Consider the following 21853-nt stretch of genomic DNA (forward strand, 5'->3'; position numbering starts at 1 on the left):
AGTGGGAAAATTCAGTAGGGGTTGGATTTCTATTAGGCACTAACTCAGTGTCATCTCATCTGGCATAGTAGTGTGCTTCCTTTGATACTTGGCTAGAAAATAGCCATAGGAGAATACAAATAGCTTCTTGAAGCCTACAGTAGCGTTCTATATATTTGATTTCTGGTTGATCTGCTGGTGGCTGTAGTTTCTGCAGTGCATGTACTTGCCAATTCTGAGCAATTTGTAGTGAGACTTGCGACCGCTGTGTTCTGCGCTTAGTGGCGCACATATCCATAGCAAAGGCTGAAGTGGGAAAATTCAGTAGGGGTTGGATTTCTATTAGGCACTAACTCAGTGTCATCTCATCTGGCATAGTAGTGTGCTTCCTTTGATACTTGGCTAGAAAATAGCCATAGGAGAATACAAATAGCTTCTTGAAGCCTACAGTAGCGTTCTATATATTTGATTTCTGGTTGATCTGCTGGTGGCTGTAGTTTCTGCAGTGCATGTACTTGCCAATTCTGAGCAATTTATAGTGAGACTTGCGACCGCTGTGTTCTGCGCTTAGTGGCGCACATATCCATAGCAAAGGCTGAAGTGGGAAAATTCAGTAGGGGTTGGATTTCTATTAGGCACTAACTCAGTGTCATCTCATCTGGCATAGTAGTGTGCTTCCTTTGATACTTGGCTAGAAAATAGCCATAGGAGAATACAAATAGCTTCTTGAAGCCTACAGTAGCGTTCTATATATTTGATTTCTGGTTGATCTGCTGGTGGCTGTAGTTTCTGCAGTGCATGTACTTGCCAATTCTGAGCAATTTGTAGTGAGACTTGCGACCGCTGTGTTCTGCGCTTAGTGGCGCACATATCCATAGCAAAGGCCGAAGTGGGAAAATTCAGTAGGGGTTGGATTTCTATTAGGCACTAACTCAGTGTCATCTCATCTGGCATAGTAGTGTGCTTCCTTTGATACTTGGCTAGAAAATAGCCATAGGAGAATACAAATAGCTTCTTGAAGCCTACAGTAGCGTTCTATATATTTGATTTCTGGTTGATCTGCTGGTGGCTGTAGTTTCTGCAGTGCATGTACTTGCCAATTCTGAGCAATTTGTAGTGAGACTTGCGACCGCTGTGTTCTGCGCTTAGTGGCGCACATATCCATAGCAAAGGCCGAAGTGGGAAAATTCAGTAGGGGTTGGATTTCTATTAGGCACTAACTCAGTGTCATCTCATCTGGCATAGTAGTGTGCTTCCTTTGATACTTGGCTAGAAAATAGCCATAGGAGAATACAAATAGCTTCTTGAAGCCTACAGTAGCGTTCTATATATTTGATTTCTGGTTGATCTGCTGGTGGCTGTAGTTTCTGCAGTGCATGTACTTGCCAATTCTGAGCAATTTGTAGTGAGACTTGCGACCGCTGTGTTCTGCGCTTAGTGGCGCACATATCCATAGCAAAGGCTGAAGTGGGAAAATTCAGTAGGGGTTGGATTTCTATTAGGCACTAACTCAGTGTCATCTCATCTGGCATAGTAGTGTGCTTCCTTTGATACTTGGCTAGAAAATAGCCATAGCAATAGGATAGGATTGTTTGGTTCTAAAAACTCAAAAAAAAACAAAAAACACAAAAAAAAACAAAAAACACAAAAAAACACAAAAAAAAACAAAAAAAAGTAAAAAAAAAAAAAAAAGTTATAACTCTCATTTTAAAAATGTTTAACCCCAGGGCTAGGGGTAGAGGACGAGGGCGGGGACGTGGGCGTCCAACTACTGCAGGGGTCAGAGGCCGTGGTCCTGGGCGGGGTGAGACACCACCTGCTGATGAGGGAGCAGGGGAACGCCGCAGAGCTACACTCCCTAGGTTCATGTCTGAAGTTACTGGGACTCGTGGTAGAGCACTGTTGAGGCCAGAACAGTGCGAACAGGTGATGTCGTGGATTGCTGACAATGCTTCGAGCAATTTGTCCACCACCAGTCAGTCTTCCACGCAGTCCACCCATGTCACCGAAATCCCCACTCCTCCAGCTCCTGCACCTCAGCCTCCTCCCCCCCAGTCTGCCCCCTCCCAGGAAAATTTGGCATTTGAACCGGCATACTCTGAGGAACTGTTTTCTGGACCCTTCCCACAGTCACAAACCACTTGTCCGGTTGCTGCTGAGCAATTTTCCGATGCCCAGGTTTTCCACCAGTCACAGTCTGTGGGTGATGATGACCTTCTTGACGTAGTGGAAGTGTGTAAAGAGGTGTCCGACGATGAGGAGACACGGTTGTCAGACAGTGGGGAAGTTGTTGTCAGGGCAGGAAGTCCGAGGGGGGAGCAGACTGAGGGATCGGAGGATGATGAGGTGACAGACCCAAGCTGGGTTGAGAGGCCGGGTGAACACAGTGCTTCTGAGACGGAGGAGAGTCCTCGACCTGAACAGGTTGGAAGAGGCAGTGGTGGGGCCAGACGGAGAGGCAGGGCCAGAGCTGGTGCATCAGCGCCACTGTCAACTAGTGAAGCTCCCGTGGTGAGGGCTCTTGCGGCGAGGGCTAGATCTTCAGAAGTGTGGAGGTTCTTTAAGGAAACACCGGATGACCGACGGACTGTGGTGTGCAACATTTGCCAAACCAGGCTCAGCAGGGGTTCCACCACTACTAGCTTAACTACCACCAGTATGCGCAGGCATATGAATGCTAAGCACCCCACTCAGTGGCAACAAGCCCGTTCACCTCCGGCCGTGCACACCACTGCTCCTTCCCCTGTGTCAGCTGCTAGTCAGCCCCCTGCCCAGGACCCTGCCACAAAAACCCCATCGTCGCCTCCACGATCCTCCACAGCATCCACCAGCGTTCAGCTCTCCATACCCCAGACGCTGGAGCGGAAACGCAAATATAGTGCAACCCACCCGCACGCCCAAGCCCTTAATGTGCACATCTCCAGATTGCTTAGCCTGGAGATGCTGCCCTATAGGCTAGTAGAGACCGAGGCCTTTCGCAACCTCATGGCGGCGGCCGCCCCTCGGTATTCGGTCCCCAGCCGCCACTACTTTTCCCGATGTGCCGTCCCAGCCCTGCACCAGCACGTGTCAGACAACATCATCCGTGCCCTGACCAACGCCGTTTCTGACAAGGTCCACCTGACCACGGACACGTGGACGAGTGCTGCCGGGCAGGGCCACTATATATCGCTGACGGCACATTGGGTTAACTTGGTGGAGGCTGGGACCGAGTCTGACCCTGGGGCTGCTCATATACTGCCGACGCCGAGGATTGCGGGGCCTACCTCGGTCCAGGTGTTTCAGGCCTACTATGCCTCCTCCTCCTCCCACCCCTCCTCCACCTCCTCCTCCGAACTACCATCCGTGGGCACGGCGCCATCAGTCGGTAGCTCTAGGCACAGCAGCAGTGCCGTCGCTAAGCGACAGCAGGCGGTGCTCAAACTGCTGAGCCTAGGCGACAAAAGGCACACCGCCCAAGAGCTATTACAGGGCATCACGGCGCAGACTGATCTGTGGCTGGCACCGCTGAACCTCAAGCCGGGAATGGTTGTGTGTGACAACGGCCGTAACCTGGTGGCGGCTCTGCAACTCGGCAGACTGACACATGTGCCATGCCTGGCCCATGTGTTAAATCTGATAGTGCAGCGTTTCCTCAAGACATACCCCAATCTGTCTGATTTGCTCACGAAGGTGCACCGCATCTGTGCGCATTTCAGGAAGTCCAGCCCAGATGCTGCCACTCTCAGGGCAGCGCAGCGCCGCCTCCAACTGCCCGCTCACCGACTGTTGTGCGACGTGCCCACGAGGTGGAATTCAACACTGACCATGTTATCCAGAGTTTACCAGCAGCGCAGAGCAATTGTAGACTGCCAGATGTCAACTTCCACCAGAACTGGTAGTCAGGTCAGTCAGCTTCCTCAAGTCTACAATGAGGAGTGGACGTGGATGTCTGATATCTGTCAGGTGCTGAGTAACTTTGAGGAGTCAACACAGATGGTCAGTGGCGATGCCGCCATCATCAGCCTCACCATCCCGCTGCTTGGCCTGTTGAAAAACTCTCTGGTCAGCATGAAGTCGGAAGCTTTGCGCTCGTCACAAGAGACGGGGGAAGAATATTCCCTTGTTGATAGCCAAAGCACCCTGAGGTCTGTTTCTCAGCGCATATCGGAGGAGGTGGAGGTGGAGGAGGATGAGGAGGAAGAGGAGGAGAATGTTGGCGAGACACAAGAGGGGACCATTGTTGAGTCCTTCACTGTTCAGCGTGTATGGGCAGAAGAAGAGGAGTTGGAGGAGTTGGAGGAGGAGGAAATGGACAGTCAGGCCAGTGAGGGGAGTGAATTCTTACGCGTTGGTACTCTGGCGCATATGGCAGATTTCATGCTAGGCTGCCTATCCCGTGACCCTCGCGTTCAAAGAATTTATTCCAGCACCGATTACTGGGTGTTCACTCTCCTGGACCCACGGTACAAGCAAAATCTTCCCACTCTCATCCCTGCAGAGGAAAGGAGTGTGAGAATGCATGAATACCAGCAGGCCCTGGTGCACAAGCTGAAACAGTATTTCCCTTCTGACAGCGCTAGCGGCAGAGTGCGTAGTTCTGCGGGACAAGTAGCGAGGGAGAGTAGGCGAGCAGGCAGCTTGTCCAGCACTGGCAAGGGTACGCTTTACAAGGCTTTTGCCAGCTTTATGTCACCCCAGCAAGACACTGTCACCTGTCCCCAGTCTCGGCAGAGTAGGGCTGATCTTTACAGAAAGATGGTGAGGGAGTACGTAGCTGACCATACCATCGTCCTAAATGATCACACAGCTCCCTACAACTACTGGGTTTCAAAGCTGGACATGTGGCACGAACTGGCGCTGTACGCCTTGGAGGTTCTTGCCTGCCCTGCCGCTAGCGTCTTGTCCGAGCGGGTTTTCAGTGCAGCTGGTGGCATCATCACCGATAAGCGTACACGCCTGTCGACTGACAGCGCTGACAGGCTGACGCTTATTAAAATGAATAAAGGCTGGATTTCTCAGAATTTCCAATCTCCACCAGGTGAAGGAAGCTCAACCTGAATAATTGATCCACTCCTCCTCCTCCTCCTCATTTTCCTCCTTCTCCTCTTCTTTGTACAGTAAAGCAGAGGAAAATGGCTATTTTTTGACAGGGCCCACTGGCTCTTGCTATAGTACTTCATGCATTTAATTTTTCTGGAGGGCCACCTACCCGGTCCTCTGTTTGAAACAATTTTTGTGAGTGCCACATACAGGCACTCAATCTATTCCATTTTTCTGGAGGGCCACCTACCCGGTCCTCTGTTTTAAAAATTTTTTGGGACTGCCACATACAGGCACTCAATCTATTCCATTTTACTGGAGGGCCACCTACCTGCTCCTCTGGTTTGAAGAATTTTTGGGACTGCCACATACAGGCACTCAATCTATTCCATTTTACTGGAGGGCCACCTACCTGCTCCTCTGGTTTGAAGAATTTTTGGGACTGCCACATACAGGCACTCAATCTATTCCATTTTACTGGAGGGCCACCTACCTGCTCCTCTGGTTTGAAACATTTTTGGGACTGCCACATACAGGCACTCAATCTATTCCATTTTACTGGAGGGCCACCTACCTGCTCCTCTGGTTTGAAGAATTTTTGGGACTGCCACATACAGGCACTCAATCTATTCCATTTTACTGCAGGGCCACCTACCTGCTCCTCTGGTTTGAAGAATTTTTGGGACTGCCACATACAGGCACTCAATCTATTCCATTTTACTGGAGGGCCACCTACCTGCTCCTCTGGTTTGAAACATTTTTGGGACTGCCACATACAGGCACTCAATCTATTCCATTTTACTGGAGGGCCACCTACCTGCTCCTCTGGTTTGAAACATTTTTGGGACTGCCACATACAGGCACTCAATCTATTCCATTTTACTGCAGGGCCACCTACCTGCTCCTCTGGTTTGAAGAATTTTTGGGACTGCCACATACAGGCACTCAATCTATTCCATTTTACTGGAGGGCCACCTACCTGCTCCTCTGGTTTGAAACATTTTTGGGACTGCCACATACAGGCACTCAATCTATTCCATTTTACTGGAGGGCCACCTACCTGCTCCTCTGGTTTGAAACATTTTTGGGACTGCCACATACAGGCACTCAATCTATTCCATTTTACTGCAGGGCCACCTACCTGCTCCTCTGGTTTGAACAATTTTTGGGACTGCCACATACAGGCACTCAATCTATTCCATTTTACTGGAGGGCCACCTACCTGCTCCTCTGGTTTGAAACATTTTTGGGACTGCCACATACAGGCACTCAATCTATTCCATTTTACTGGAGGGCCACCTACCTGCTCCTCTGGTTTGAAACATTTTTGGGACTGCCGCATACAGGCACTCAATCTATTCCATTTTACTGCAGGGCCACCTACCTGCTCCTCTGGTTTGAACAATTTTTGGGACTGCCACAAACAGGCACTCAATCTATTCCATTTTACTGGAGGGCCACCTACCTGCTCCTCTGGTTTGAAACATTTTTGGGACTGCCACATACAGGCACTCAATCTATTCCATTTTACTGGAGGGCCACCTACCTGCTCCTCTGGTTTGAAAAATGTTTGGGACTGCCACATACAGGCACTATCCAAATTAAATTGTCTCCATAGCAGCCTCCACACGTTGTCTCCATTGCTACCTCCAAAAGTCGTCCATATAGCTGCCTCCATACATCGTCCCTTTATCAAACGAGGTGTGTCAGGCAGAAATTTGGGTTGTTTTCATGGATTCCACATCAAAGTTGTTAACTTTGTCGCCACCCTGCTGTGTTATCCACAAAATATACTGGCAAAATTTTACCATTTAGGGATATTATTTCAGCGCTTCTTGCGCATCTGTTTACATTCCCCTCACCCGGCATATCCTAAACTTATAAGAACGCTACTACACTTGATCTTATACAAAAGGTTCTTAGAAGTGCTGTTTGGGGAGTAGCCTAGAAACAGGGGCTTGGATTGGCGAAAGCTCGCCTGGCTGCAGAGCGCCAGCTCCATCACAAGATCCAACTAACATAGTTGCAGCACCTTTAATCTACTACTAGTTCACTGCCTCCATAATAATAATAATCTTTATTTATATAGCGTCATCATATTCTGCAGCGCTTTACAAATCATAGGAAACAAATACAAATGTAATGTAACAGAGCACAACATTTGTATGGAACAACAGGAGTGAGGTCCCTGCTCGCCAGAGCTTACGGTTTATGAAGATGATGGGGTAACACGAGGTAAAAGAATATTTAATGGTCAAGCCATTCTTCTTAGGGAATAGAACAAAATATAATAAATGGATTTGCTGTCGCTTGAACCACTCAGCCGTCATCTTATATACCAGGTCCAGGGTGAATGGGACTGCAGAGAAGTCTGGTGCCTGTTGGTTGCTGGATAACAGATGGGAGGACGACACAGGACGGGTTAGTAGAAGAGTTAAAACTTCATGCAGTTAATGAGTGTTATAGGCTTGCCTAAAGAAATGGGTTTTAAGAGCACGTTTGAAACTTTGGAGGTTAGGTATTAGTCTGATAGTCCGGGGCAGAGCATTCCATAGAATTGGTGCAGCTCTAGAGAAGTCTTGGAGACGCGAGTGGGAGGTCCGCACTAGGGTAGAGGTTAATCTAAGATCACTGGCGGATCTAAGAGCACGGGTTGGGCGATAGACTGAGATAAGAGAGGAGAGGTAGGGGGGTGCAGCATTATACAGAGCTTTATGGATGAGGGTTATTATTATTTTAAACTGTATTCGAAAGGAGACTGGCAGCCAGTGCAGCGACTGGCATGAACTGTAAGCATACATGGTCCCCTTATCAAACGAGCTGTGTCAGGCAGAATTTTGGGTTGTTTTCATGGCTTCCACAACAAACTTGTTAACTTTGTCGCCACCCTGCTGTGTAATCCACAAAATATACTGGCAAACTTTTATCATGTACCGATATTATTTGAGCGCTTCTTGCTCACCTCCTTTGGTTCCTCTCTGCCACCCATTGGTTTGAAGCCTGAGTCCATTTAGGGTATGTCGCCATGACACTCTCTAGCCTGCTGCCGCTGCCTCTGCATGCCGTCCCCTATAGTGTCAGGGTCAATTATTAGATGTTTTAGATGCTATCTAGCTTCATTCTGTCACTCTGTCATGGCCATGCTGTTGCCCATAATTTTGGCATAATGGTGCGATTAAGCAGCCTCAGAGGCATCCATGCATGCTGCCCCTGCTGTTTCCTGTCCATTTCCGTGGTGTTTCCATCCTTTTCTGAGGTTCCCAGGTGTTTGGCCAAGCTTCCCTGTGCAGAGCCTTGGTCCCCTTGAAAAATGCTCGAGTCTCCCATTGACTTCAATAGGGTTCGTTATTCGAGACGAGCACTCGAGCATCGGGAAAAGTTCGTCTCGAATAACGAGTACCCGAGCATTTTAGTGTTCGCTCATCTCTAGTGACAGTGTCTTGCTGGGGTGACATAAAGCTGGCAAAAGCCTTGTAAAGCGTACCCTTGCCAGTGCTGGACAAGCTGCCTGCTCGCCTACTCTCCCTCGCTACTTGTCCCGCAGAACTACGCACTCTGCCGCTAGCGCTGTCAGAAGGGAAATACTGTTTCAGCTTGTGCACCAGGGCCTGCTGGTATTCATGCATTCTCACACTCCTTTCCTCTGCAGGGATGAGAGTGGAAAGATTTTGCTTGTACCGTGGGTCCAGGAGAGTGAACACCCAGTAATCGGTGCTGGAATAAATTCTTTGAACGCGAGGGTCACGGGATAGGCAGCCTAGCATGAAATCTGCCATATGCGCCAGAGTACCAACGCGTAAGAATTCACTCCCCTCACTGGCCTGACTGTCCATTTCCTCCTCCTCCAACTCCTCCAACTCCTCTTCTTCTGCCCACACACGCTGAACAGTGAAGGACTCAACAATGGTCCCCTCTTGTGTCTCGCCAACATTCTCCTCCTCTTCCTCCTCATCCTCCTCCACCTCCACCTCCTCCGATATGCGCTGAGAAACAGACCTGAGGGTGCTTTGGCTATCAACAAGGGAATATTCTTCCCCTGTCTCTTGTGACGAGCGCAAAGCTTCCGACTTCATGCTGACCAGAGAGTTTTTCAACAGGCCAAGCAGCGGGATGGTGAGGCTGATGATGGCGGCATCGCCACTGACCATCTGTGTTGACTCCTTAAAGTTACTCAGCACCTGACAGATATCAGACATCCACGTCCACTCCTCATTGTAGACTTGAGGAAGCTGACTGACCTGACTACCAGTTCTGGTGGAAGTTGACATCTGGCAGTCTACAATCGCTCTGCGCTGCTGGTAAACTCTGGATAACATGGTCAGTGTTGAATTCCACCTCGTGGGCACGTCGCACAACAGTCGGTGAGCGGGCAGTTGGAGGCGGCGCTGCGCTGCCCTGAGAGTGGCAGCATCTGGGCTGGACTTCCTGAAATGCGCACAGATGCGGCGCACCTTCGTGAGCAAATCAGACAGATTGGGGTATGTCTTGAGGAAACGCTGAACTATCAGATTTAACACATGGGCCAGGCATGGCACATGTGTCAGTCTGCCGAGTTGCAGAGCCGCCACCAGGTTACGGCCGTTGTCACACACAACCATTCCCGGCTTGAGGTTCAGCGGTGCCAGCCACAGATCAGTCTGCGCCGTGATGCCCTGTAATAGCTCTTGGGCGGTGTGCCTTTTGTCGCCTAGGCTCAGCAGTTTGAGCACCGCCTGCTGTCGCTTAGCGACGGCACTGCTGCTGTGCCTAGAGCTACCGACTGATGGCGCCGTGCCCACGGATGGTAGTTCGGAGGAGGAGGTGGAGGAGGGGTGGGAGGAGGAGGAGGCATAGTAGGCCTGAAACACCTGGACCGAGGTAGGCCCCGCAATCCTCGGCGTCGGCAGTATATGACCAGCCCCAGGGTCAGACTCGGTCCCAGCCTCCACCAAGTTAACCCAATGTGCCGTCAGCGATATATAGTGGCCCTGCCCGGCAGCACTCGTCCACGTGTCCGTGGTCAGGTGGACCTTGTCAGAAACGGCGTTGGTCAGGGCACGGATGATGTTGTCTGACACGTGCTGGTGCAGGGCTGGGACGCCACATCGGGAAAAGTAGTGGCGGCTGGGGACCGAATACCGAGGGGCGGCCGCCGCCATGAGGTTGCGAAAGGCCTCGGTCTCTACTAGCCTATAGGGCAGCATCTCCAGGCTAAGCAATCTGGAGATGTGCACATTAAGGGCTTGGGCGTGCGGGTGGGTTGCACTATATTTGCGTTTCCGCTCCAGCGTCTGGGGTATGGAGAGCTGAACACTGGTGGATGCTGTGGAGGATCGTGGAGGCGACGATGGGGTTTTTGTGGCAGGGTCCTGGGCAGGGGGCTGACTAGCAGCTGACACAGGGGAAGGAGCAGTGGTGTGCACGGCCGGAGGTGAACGGGCTTGTTGCCACTGAGTGGGGTGTTTAGCATTCATATGCCTGCGCATACTGGTGGTAGTTAAGCTAGTAGTGGTGGAACCCCTGCTGAGCCTGGTTTGGCAAATGTTGCACACCACAGTCCGTCGGTCATCCGGTGTTTCCTTAAAGAACCTCCAGACTTCTGAAGAACTAGCCCTCGCCGCAAGAGCCCTCGCCACGGGAGCTTCACTAGTTGACACATTTGGCGCTGATGCACCAGCTCTGGCCCTGCCTCTCCGTCTGGCCCCACCACTGCCTCTTCCAACCTGTTCTGGTCGAGGACTCTCCTCCGTCTCAGAAGCACTGTGTTCACCCGGCCTCTCAACCCAGCTTGGGTCTGTCACCTCATCATCCTCCGATCCCTCAGTCTGCTCCCCCCTCGGACTTCCTGCCCTGACAACAACTTCCCCACTGTCTGACAACCGTGTCTCCTCATCGTCGGACACCTCTTTACACACTTCCACTACGTCAAGAAGGTCATCATCACCCACAGACTGTGACTGGTGGAAAACCTGGGCATCGGAAAATTGCTCAGCAGCAACCGGACAAGTGGTTTGTGACTGTGGGAAGGGTCCAGAAAACAGTTCCTCAGAGTATGCCGGTTCAAATGCCAAATTTTCCTGGGAGGGGGCAGACTGGGGGGGAGGAGGCTGAGGTGCAGGAGCTGGAGGAGTGGCGATTTCGGTGACATGGGTGGACTGCGTGGAAGACTGACTGGTGGTGGACAAATTGCACGAAGCATTGTCAGCAATCCACGACATCACCTGTTCGCACTGTTCTGGCCTCAACAGTGCTCTACCACGAGTCCCAGTAACTTCAGACATGAACCTAGGGAGTGTAGCTCTGCGGCGTTCCCCTGCTCCCTCATCAGCAGGTGGTGTCTCACCCCGCCCAGGACCACGGCCTCTGACCCCTGCAGTAGTTGGACGCCCACGTCCCCGCCCTCGTCCTCTACCCCTAGCCCTCGGGTTAAACATTTTTAAAATGAGAGTTATAACTTTATTTTTTTTTTAACTTTTTTTTGTTTTTTTTTGTGTTTTTTGTTTTTTTTTGTGTTTTTTGTTTTTTTTTTGCGTTTTTAAAACCAAACAATGCTATCCTATTGCTATGGCTATTTTCTAGCCAAGTATCAAAGCACACTACTATGCCAGATGAGATGACACTGAGTTAGTGCCTAATTGAAATCCAACCCCTACTAAATTTTCCCACTTCGGTCTTTGCTATGGATATGTGCGTCACTAAGCGCAGAACACAGCGGTCGCAAGTCTCACTACAAATTGCTCAGAATTGGCTAGTACATGCACTGCAGAAAGTACAGCCACCAGCAGATCAACCAGAAATCAAATATATAGAACGCTACTGTAGGCGTAAGTAAGCTCTTTGTATTCTCCTATGGCTATTTTCTAGCCAAGTATCAAAGCACACTACTATGCCAGATGAGATGACACTGAGTTAGTGCCTAATTGAAATCCAACCCCTACTAAATTTTCCCATTCGGTCTTTGCTATGGATATGTGCGTCACTAAGCGCAGAACACAGCGGTCGCAAGTCTCACTACAAATTGCTCAGAATTGGCTAGTACATGCACTGCAGAAAGTACAGCCACCAGCAGATCAACCAGAAATCAAATATATAGAACGCTACTGTAGGCGTAAGTAAGCTCTTTGTATTCTCCTATGGCTATTTTCTAGCCAAGTATCAAAGCACACTACTATGCCAGATGAGATGACACTGAGTTAGTGCCTAATTGAAATCCAACCCCTACTAAATTTTCCCACTTCGGTCTTTGCTATGGATATGTGCGTCACTAAGCGCAGAACACAGCGGTCGCAAGTCTCACTACAAATTGCTCAGAATTGGCTAGTACATGCACTGCAGAAAGTACAGCCACCAGCAGATCAACCAGAAATCAAATATATAGAACGCTACTGTAGGCGTAAGTAAGCTCTTTGTATTCTCCTATGGCTATTTTCTAGCCAAGTATCAAAGCACACTACTATGCCAGATGAGATGACACTGAGTTAGTGCCTAATTGAAATCCAACCCCTACTAAATTTTCCCACTTCGGTCTTTGCTATGGATATGTGTGCCACTAAGAGCTAAACACAACGGTAGCAAGTCCCCCTGCTAATTCCTCACAAAATGGTACTAGATGCAAATTAAAATAAAAAAAGTAGAACGTTATTGTAGCCCTAAGAAGGGCTGTTGGGTTCTTTGAGAATCACTCCTGCCTAACAGTAAGCTAATAGAACACCCTAACGCTTTCCCTGACCAGCAGCAGCTCTCTCCCTAGCGGCATCCAGACACAGAATGATCCGAGCAGCGCGGGCAGCGGCTAGTCTATCCCAGGGTCACCTGATCTGGCCAGCCAACCACTGCTATCGACGTGTAAGGGTACCACGTCATGCTGGGTGGAGTGCAGAGTCTCCTGGCTTGTGATTGGCTCTGTTTCTGGCCGCCAAAAAGCAAAACGGCAGGAGCTGCCATTTTCTCGAGCGGGCGAAGTATTCGTCCGAGCAACGAGCAGTTTCGAGTACCCTAATGCTCGACCGAGCATCAAGCTCGGACGAGCATGTTCGCTCATCTCTAATTTTAACATGAAATATGATGACATGCAACCTGTCCTATTAAAACTAACCCCTCGTGCATCCATGCAAACAGAGAAGTAAAAATGTTATTGACTTAAGGCGGCAAGGGTTATAAATAGAGATGAGCGAACACTAAAATGCTCGGGTACTCGTTATTCGAGACGAACTTTTCCCGATGCTCGAGTGCTCGTCTCGAATAACGAACCCCATTGAAGTCAATGGGAGACTCGAGCATTTTTCAAGGGGACCAAGGCTCTGCACAGGGAAGCTTGGCCAAACACCTGGGAACCTCAGAAAAGGATGGAAACACCACGGAAATGGACAGGAAACAGCAGGGGCAGCATGCATGGATGCCTCTGAGGCTGCTTAATCGCACCATTATGCCAAAATTATGGGTAACAGCATGGCCATGACAGAGTGACAGAATGAAGCTAGATAGCATCTAAAACATCTAATAATTGACCCTGACACTATAGGGGACGGCATGCAGAGGCAGCGGCAGCAGGCTAGAGAGTGGCATGGCGACATACCCTAAATGGACTCAGGCTTCAAACCAATGGGTGGCAGAGAGGAACCAAAGGAGGTGAGCAAGAAGCGCTCAAATTATATCGGTACATGATAAAAGTTTGCCAGTATATTTTGTGGATTACACAGCAGGGTGGCGACAAAGTTAACATGGAAGCCATGAAAACAACCCAAAATTCTGCCTGACACAGCTCGTTTGATAAGGGGACCATGTATGGAGGCAGTGAACTAGTAGTAGATTAAAGGTGCTGCAGTTAAAACTATGTTAGTTGGATCTTGGCATGGAGCTGGCGCTCCGCTGCCAGGCGAGCTTTCGCCAATCCAAGCCCCTGTCTATAGGCTACTCCCCAAACAGCACTTCTAAGAACCTTTTGTATAAGATCAAGTGTAGTAGCGTTCTTATAAGTTTAGGATATGGCGGGTGAGGGGAATGTAAACAGCTGCGCAAGAAGCGCTGAAATAATATCCCTAAATGGTAAAAGTTTGCCAGTATATTTTGTGGATAACACAGCAGGGTGGCGACAAAGTTAACAACTTTGATGTGGAATCCATGAAAACAACCCAAATTTCTGCCTGACACACCTCGTTTGATAAAGGGACGATGTATGGAGGCAGCTATATGGACGACTTTTGGAGGTAGCAATGGAGACAACGTGTGGAGGCTGCTATGGAGACAATTTAATTTGGATAGTGCCTGTATGTGGCAGTCCCAAACATTTTTCAAACCAGAGGAGCAGGTAGGTGGCCCTCCAGTAAAATGGAATAGATTGAGTGCCTGTATGTGGCAGTCCCAAACATTTTTCAAACCAGAGGAGCAGGTAGGTGGCCCTGCAGTAAAATGGAATAGATTGAGTGCCTGTATGTGGCAGTCCCAAAAATGTTTCAAACCAGAGGAGCAGGTAGGTGGCCCTCCAGTAAAATGGAATAGATTGAGTGCCTGTATGTGGCAGTCCCAAAAATTTTTCAAACCAGAGGAGCAGGTAGGTGGCCCTCCAGTAAAATGGAATAGATTGAGTGCCTGTATGTGGCAGTCCCAAAAATGTTTCAAACCAGAGGAGCAGGTAGGTGGCCCTGCAGTAAAATGGAATAGATTGAGTGCCTGTATGTGGCAGTCCCAAACATTTTTCAAACCAGAGGAGCAGGTAGGTGGCCCTCCAGTAAAATGGAATAGATTGAGTGCCTGTATGTGGCAGTCCCAAAAATGTTTTAAAACAGAGGACCGGGTAGGTGGCCCTCCAGAAAAATGGAATAGATTGAGTGCCTGTATGTGGCACTCACAAAAATTGTTTCAAACAGAGGACCGGGTAGGTGGCCCTCCAGAAAAATTAAATGCATGAAGTACTATAGCAAGAGCCAGTGGGCCCTGTCAAAAAATAGCCATTTTCCTCTGCTTTACTGTACAAAGAGGAGGAGAAGGAGGAAAATGAGGAGGAGGAGGAGGAGTGGATCAATTATTCAGGTTGAGCTTCCTTCACCTGGTGGAGATTGGAAATTCTGAGAAATCCAGCCTTTATTCATTTTAATAAGCGTCAGCCTGTCAGCGCTGTCAGTCGACAGGCGTGTACGCTTATCGGTGATGATGCCACCAGCTGCACTGAAAACCCGCTCGGACAAGACGCTAGCGGCAGGGCAGGCAAGAACCTCCAAGGCGTACAGCGCCAGTTCGTGCCACATGTCCAGCTTTGAAACCCAGTAGTTGTAGGGAGCTGTGTGATCATTTAGGACGATGGTATGGTCAGCTACGTACTCCCTCACCATCTTTCTGTAAAGATCAGCCCTACTCTGCCGAGACTGGGGACAGGTGACAGTGTCTTGCTGGGGTGACATAAAGCTGGCAAAAACCTTGTAAAGCGTACCCTTGCCAGTGCTGGACAAGCTGCCTGCTCGCCTACTCTCCCTCGCTACTTGTCCCGCAGAACTACGCACTCTGCCGCTAGCGCTGTCAGAAGGGAAATACTGTTTCAGCTTGTGCACCAGGGCCTGCTGGTATTCATGCATTCTCACACTCCTTTCCTCTGCAGGGATGAGAGTGGGAAGATTTTGCTTGTACCGTGGGTCCAGGAGAGTGAACACCCAGTAATCGGTGCTGGAATAAATTCTTTGAACGCGAGGGTCACGGGATAGGCAGCCTAGCATGAAATCTGCCATATGCGCCAGAGTACCAACGCGTAAGAATTCACTCCCCTCACTGGCCTGACTGTCCATTTCCTCCTCCTCCAACTCCTCCAACTCCTCTTCTTCTGCCCATACACGCTGAACAGTGAAGGACTCAACAATGGTCCCCTCTTGTGTCTCGCCAACATTGGCGAGGCCAAGCAGCGGGATGGTGAGGCTGATGATGGCGGCATCGCCACTGACCATCTGTGTTGACTCCTCAAAGTTACTCAGAACCTGACAGATATCAGACATCCACGTCCACTCCTCATTGTAGACTTGAGGAAGCTGACTGACCTGACTACCAGTTCTGGTGGAAGTTGACATCTGGCAGTCTACAATCGCTCTGCGCTGCTGGTAAACTCTGGATAACATGGTCAGTGTTGAATTCCACCTCGTGGGCACGTCGCACAACAGTCGGTGAGCGGGCAGTTGGAGGCGGCGCTGCGCTGCCCTGAGAGTGGCAGCATCTGGGCTGGACTTCCTGAAATGCGCACAGATGCGGCGCACCTTCGTGAGCAAATCAGACAGATTGGGGTATGTCTTGAGGAAACGCTGAACTATCAGATTTAACACATGGGCCAGGCATGGCACATGTGTCAGTCTGCCGAGTTGCAGAGCCGCCACCAGGTTACGGCCGTTGTCACACACAACCATTCCCGGCTTGAGGTTCAGCGGTGCCAGCCACGGATCAGTCTGCGCCGTGATGCCCTGTAATAGCTCTTGGGCGGTGTGCCTTTTGTCGCCTAGGCTCAGCAGTTTGAGCACCGCCTGCTGTCGCTTAGCGACGGCACTGCTGCTGTGCCTAGAGCTACCGACTGATGGCGCCGTGCCCACGGATGGTAGTTCGGAGGAGGAGGTGGAGGAGGGGTGGGAGGAGGAGGAGGCATAGTAGGCCTGAAACACCTGGACCGAGGTAGGCCCCGCAATCCTCGGCGTCGGCAGTATATGAGCAGCCCCAGGGTCAGACTCGGTCCCAGCCTCCACCAAGTTAACCCAATGTGCCGTCAGCGATATATAGTGGCCCTGCCCGGCAGCACTCGTCCACGTGTCCGTGGTCAGGTGGACCTTGTCAGAAACGGCGTTGGTCAGGGCACGGATGATGTTGTCTGACACGTGCTGGTGCAGGGCTGGGACGGCACATCGGGAAAAGTAGTGGCGGCTGGGGACCGAATACCGAGGGGCGGCCGCCGCCATGAGGTTGCGAAAGGCCTCGGTCTCTACTAGCCTATAGGGCAGCATCTCCAGGCTAAGCAATCTGGAGATGTGCACATTAAGGGCTTGGGCGTGCGGGTGGGTTGCACTATATATGCGTTTCTGCTCCAGCGTCTGGGGTATGGAGAGCTGAACACTGGTGGATGCTGTGGAGGATCGTGGAGGCGACGATGGGGTTTTTGTGGCAGGGTCCTGGGCAGGGGGCTGACTAGCAGCTGACACAGGGGAAGGAGCAGTGGTGTGCACGGCCGGAGGTGAACGGGCTTGTTGCCACTGAGTGGGGTGCTTAGCATTCATATGCCTGCGCATACTGGTGGTAGTTAAGCTAGTAGTGGTGGAACCCCTGCTGAGCCTGGTTTGGCAAATGTTGCACACCACAGTCCGTCGGTCATCCGGTGTTTCCTTAAAGAACCTCCAGACTTCTGAAGATCTAGCCCTCGCCGCAAGAGCCCTCGCCACGGGAGCTTCACTAGTTGACACATTTGGCGCTGATGCACCAGCTCTGGCCCTGCCTCTCCGTCTGGCCCCACCACTGCCTCTTCCAACCTGTTCTGGTCGAGGACTCTCCTCCGTCTCAGAAGCACTGTGTTCACCCGGCCTCTCAACCCAGCTTGGGTCTGTCACCTCATCATCCTCCGATCCCTCAGTCTGCTCCCCCCTCGGACTTCCTGCCCTGACAACAACTTCCCCACTGTCTGACAACCGTGTCTCCTCATCGTCGGACACCTCTTTACACACTTCCACTACGTCAAGAAGGTCATCATCACCCACAGACTGTGACTGGTGGAAAACCTGGGCATCGGAAAATTGCTCAGCAGCAACCGGACAAGTGGTTTGTGACTGTGGGAAGGGTCCAGAAAACAGTTCCTCAGAGTATGCCGGTTCAAATGCCAAATTTTCCTGGGAGGGGGCAGACTGGGGGGGAGGAGGCTGAGGTGCAGGAGCTGGAGGAGTGGCGATTTCGGTGACATGGGTGGACTGCGTGGAAGACTGACTGGTGGTGGACAAATTGCTCGAAGCATTGTCAGCAATCCACGACATCACCTGTTCGCACTGTTCTGGCCTCAACAGTGCTCTACCACGAGTCCCAGTAACTTCAGACATGAACCTAGGGAGTGTAGCTCTGCGGCGTTCCCCTGCTCCCTCATCAGCAGGTGGTGTCTCACCCCGCCCAGGACCACGGCCTCTGACCCCTGCAGTAGTTGGACGCCCACGTCCCCGCCCTCGTCCTCTACCCCTAGCCCTCGGGTTAAACATTTTTAAAATGAGAGTTATAACTTTATTTTTTTTTTAACTTTTTTTTGTTTTTTTTTGTGTTTTTTGTTTTTTTTTGTGTTTTTTTTTTTTTTTGTGTTTTTTTTTTTTTTTGAGTTTTTAAAACCAAACAATGCTATCCTATTGCTATGGCTATTTTCTAGCCAAGTTTCAAGCACACTACTATGCCAGATGAGATGACACTGAGTTAGTGCCTAATTGAAATCCAACCCCTACTAAATTTTCCCACTTCGGTCTTTGCTATGGATATGTGCGTCACTAAGCGCAGAACACAGCGGTCGCAAGTCTCACTACAAATTGCTCAGAATTGGCTAGTACATGCACTGCAGAAAGTACAGCCACCAGCAGATCAACCAGAAATCAAATATATAGAACGCTACTGTAGGCGTAAGTAAGCTCTTTGTATTCTCCTATGGCTATTTTCTAGCCAAGTATCAAAGCACACTACTATGCCAGATGAGATGACACTGAGTTAGTGCCTAATTGAAATCCAACCCCTACTAAATTTTCCCACTTCGGTCTTTGCTATGGATATGTGCGTCACTAAGCGCAGAACACAGCGGTCGCAAGTCTCACTACAAATTGCTCAGAATTGGCTAGTACATGCACTGCAGAAAGTACAGCCACCAGCAGATCAACCAGAAATCAAATATATAGAACGCTACTGTAGGCGTAAGTAAGCTCTTTGTATTCTCCTATGGCTATTTTCTAGCCAAGTATCAAAGCACACTACTATGCCAGATGAGATGACACTGAGTTAGTGCCTAATTGAAATCCAACCCCTACTAAATTTTCCCACTTCGGTCTTTGCTATGGATATGTGCGTCACTAAGCGCAGAACACAGCGGTCGCAAGTCTCACTACAAATTGCTCAGAATTGGCTAGTACATGCACTGCAGAAAGTACAGCCACCAGCAGATCAACCAGAAATCAAATATATAGAACGCTACTGTACGCGTAAGTAAGCTCTTTGTATTCTCCTATGGCTATTTTCTAGCCAAGTATCAAAGCACACTACTATGCCAGATGAGATGACACTGAGTTAGTGCCTAATAGAAATCCAACCCCTACTGAATTTTCCCACTTCGGTCTTTGCTATGGATATGTGTGCCACTAAGAGCTAAACACAACGGTAGCAAGTCCCCCTGCTAATTCCTCACAAAATGGTACTAGATGCAAATTAAAATAAAAAAAGTAGAACGTTATTGTAGCCCTAAGAAGGGCTGTTGGGTTCTTTGAGAATCACTCCTGCCTAACAGTAAGCTAATAGAACACCCTAACGCTTTCCCTGACCAGCAGCAGCTCTCTCCCTAGCGGCATCCAGACACAGAATGATCCGAGCAGCGCGGGCAGCGGCTAGTCTATCCCAGGGTCACCTGATCTGGCCAGCCAACCACTGCTATCGACGTGTAAGGGTACCACGTCATGCTGGGTGGAGTGCAGAGTCTCCTGGCTTGTGATTGGCTCTGTTTCTGGCCGCCAAAAAGCAAAACGGCGGGAGCTGCCATTTTCTCGAGCGGGCGAAGTATTCGTCCGAGCAACGAGCAGTTTCGAGTACCCTAATGCTCGACCGAGCATCAAGCTCGGACGAGCATGTTCGCTCATCTCTAGTTATAAAATTAAAATAAATGTTTTTCAGCATGATGAAGTTTAAAGATTTCTGTAAGACAATGATCCCAAAAATAGAGCAGCCATACCTGAATCCGTGTTTGTGGCGATTTTGTCCGGGTTCTCCGATTTCCTCCCACACTCCAAAACACACTGGTAGGTTGATTAGATTGTGAGCCCCATTGGGGACAGGGACTGATTGGGCAAACTCTGTGCAGAGCTGCGTAATCTGTGTGCACTATATAAATAAAGAAGTATTATTATTATTAATAGAAAATCAAAGGAAGGTACTTGATACACCCACTTATTATGTAATATCTGGTATATATATATATATATATATATATATATATATATATATATATATATATACACATGTAAAAGATAACAAATAGGATCACAGAACAACACACAAATTCCTAAATGTCAAGATTGTAGTGTAGTCCTATATGAATAACGACTGATTGTTCTTATGCATTTCTTTCCCTTTTTTTTCCAGACTTCCCCCCCCTCCTTCTTCTTTTTTTTCAAGATGTTAGGACCAACTTGATTGCCTCTGTCGCTGCATTTATCAGCAAATTATAAATTCATTGGTTTTTATGCCCCCTTTTCTTGCCCTGCGATGTATCCCTAACTCTTGAAACTAACAATACTGACATGTGTCTTCTTTAAATTGTATTTCATGTATTGTTAACTTATTGTTAACTTATTGTCAACTTATTGTTAACTTATCTCTAACATGCTGTGATGTACTTCTAATTTTTGAAACTAACAATTTTGATATGTGTCTCTCTTAAAATGTATATTATCTATTGTCAACTTACTTCCAGCATGTCTTTTTGAACTTGCATGTTATTCCACATTGTTGTCTGTTTATATTCACTTTTCTAATGTTAACATGCATTTGTTTACGAACTTGACACTCCGGTCTGTTTCTTCCTCCAATGACGATGTTCGAGGATTCCAGGAAGTGACACATACGGCATCATCAGTTTGGGGGTGTGTCTGTCTAAGCACATGCTTTTTAGTTTGTTTGTATCACTCAGTTTGTTTAAGCCATGATTAAGAGCGGTCTGCCCGCTTGAAACATGTTGGCCATGTAACACTCTGGAATTTTAACAATTATGCCCTAATAAAAGTGTGGATTATCTTGGATGAAGCTGGACACGGAATCCTTTTTTCCTACGTCTGTTAACCTGTTGCAGCCCTTGCAGTGGGGCAGTCCGTGCTTCATTGGATTCTCCTGTTTGGTGTGAGGTGAGCTGGACTCCTTCAAATTTTCAGTCCTATATGAATACAGGTCTGGCCATACCCTGTGCGGGGCCCAGGACTGCTGGGGGGCACATAAGGCTGTACAGGAATCTATAGGGGTGATGGCTTTATATATAATAACCATATTTGGGATGATAAACTATGGAATATTTTACAGAACAGGAGACTGTTTTAGTTTCTGAATTTTTTATGCTGCCATTTGAGTTCACTACAAAGGGGCCTACTGAGGCTTTGTTGCCCAGGGGCTAGTAAAACCTGGAGCCGGCCCTGTGTGAATATATCCTAACTAGAGATGAGCGAACATACTCGTCCGAGCTTGATGCTCGTTCGAGCATTAGCGTACTCGAAACTGCTCGTTGCTCGGACGAATACTTCGCCCGCTCGAGAAAATGGCATCTCCCGCCGTTTTGCTTTTTGGCGGCCAGAAACAGAGCCAATCACAAGCCAGGAGACTCTGCACTCCACCCAGCATGACGTGGTACCCTTACACGTTGATAGCAGTGGTTGGCTGGCCAGATCAGGTGACCCTGGAACAGACTAGCCCCTGCCTGCGCTGCTCGGATCATTCTGTGTCTGGATGCCGCTAGGGAGAGAGCTGCTGCTGGTCAGGGAAAGCGTTAGGGTGTTCTATTAGAATAGTGTTAGGCAGGAGTGATTCAACAAGAACCCAACAGCCCTTCTTAGGGCTACAATAACGTTATACATTTTTTTTTTTTATTTGCAGCTAGTACCATATTGTGAGGAATTTGCAGGGGGACTTGCTACCGTTGTGTTTAGCT

The 21853-nt window shown here is 49.2% G+C and overlaps 1 long non-coding RNA gene across 1 annotated transcript in view; it reads right to left on the reverse strand.

Moving 5' to 3' along the window:
* LOC140068991 (uncharacterized) overlaps nt 1–21032 on the reverse strand; it is a 45434-nt gene extending 24402 nt beyond the window's left edge. The window contains exons 1-2 of the long non-coding RNA XR_011848671.1: nt 20627–21032; nt 19892–20040 (exon numbers count right to left, since the gene is read on the reverse strand). This is a non-coding gene — a long non-coding RNA (uncharacterized lncRNA). The remainder of the gene's footprint in view (nt 1–19891; nt 20041–20626) is intronic.
* Between the last annotated feature and the right edge of the window lie 821 nt (nt 21033–21853).

This window comes from Engystomops pustulosus, chromosome 7, assembly GCF_040894005.1.
Source record: "Engystomops pustulosus chromosome 7, aEngPut4.maternal, whole genome shotgun sequence".
NCBI classification, from domain to species: Eukaryota; Metazoa; Chordata; class Amphibia; order Anura; family Leptodactylidae; genus Engystomops; species Engystomops pustulosus.